Raw genomic sequence first — 855 nt, forward strand, 5'->3', positions numbered from 1 at the left:
AGGGAGCGGGTACATGGTGGAGAGGGGGATCAGGCGTTCTAAATATTCCTTATATAGACTTGTGCAATGATCAGATTCTCTGCACTATCTCTCTGCTTGCCTCCAGCATTCCCCAGTGTCTTCAATTTTTAAGGCTATCAGAGATATTTACTATCGACTCCCTCTCTGCCCTCTTAAAAGTTTGGAAACTTAGTTTTTTCCACTTTGCTAAATCATTTACTACTTATCCATCTATATTCTAGCTTCCAACCTTTGCATTGATCTCTTTTGTCTGCTCTCATTTTCTCTGTTCCTGGGGCCTTTTCTATTCTTTTAATTTCATTTGGTGAGATGTTGGCAGGGAGAGGAATAAAGTGCATGTGCTCAATTAACTATATTTAAACAGAACTTCTTTGGGACACAAAGATGCTAAATTCCAGGATTCAGCATTCTTCCACACACAAGCTTTTCTGAGCTGAATCAACTTAGATTTATCAAATATAATAGCGTTGAGAACTTTTTTTGTGCGCACACCTTACAAAAAAAGGCCCCACCTCTTACTTTGGCCAACGCTGTGGTAACTAGTTCCCTGCAGGTTTAGATGAACTGCACACAGTTTTATGCTGATAGAGCCTCATATCAGCCTCTGGTTCCTTCCCTAGAGCTTTTTTGATGCCAAGGGGGGACACCCACAGAATCTCTGAACACTCTTGTGTGGGGAAACAGGAAGTTCAGGGCAGTCGATATTCATGGCCTCATTTTAACTAATGAGGGATAGGAATCAATGGATAAATGCTTCCTTCTTTTGTACTTGGCAAACGGCTTTTTTAATGCAAGCCTCACTTTGAGGATGTGCTTCCATTGATTTTAGGGAAA

Source organism: Myotis davidii, unplaced genomic scaffold (genome assembly GCF_000327345.1).
Source record: "Myotis davidii unplaced genomic scaffold, ASM32734v1 scaffold185, whole genome shotgun sequence".
NCBI classification, from domain to species: Eukaryota; Metazoa; Chordata; class Mammalia; order Chiroptera; family Vespertilionidae; genus Myotis; species Myotis davidii.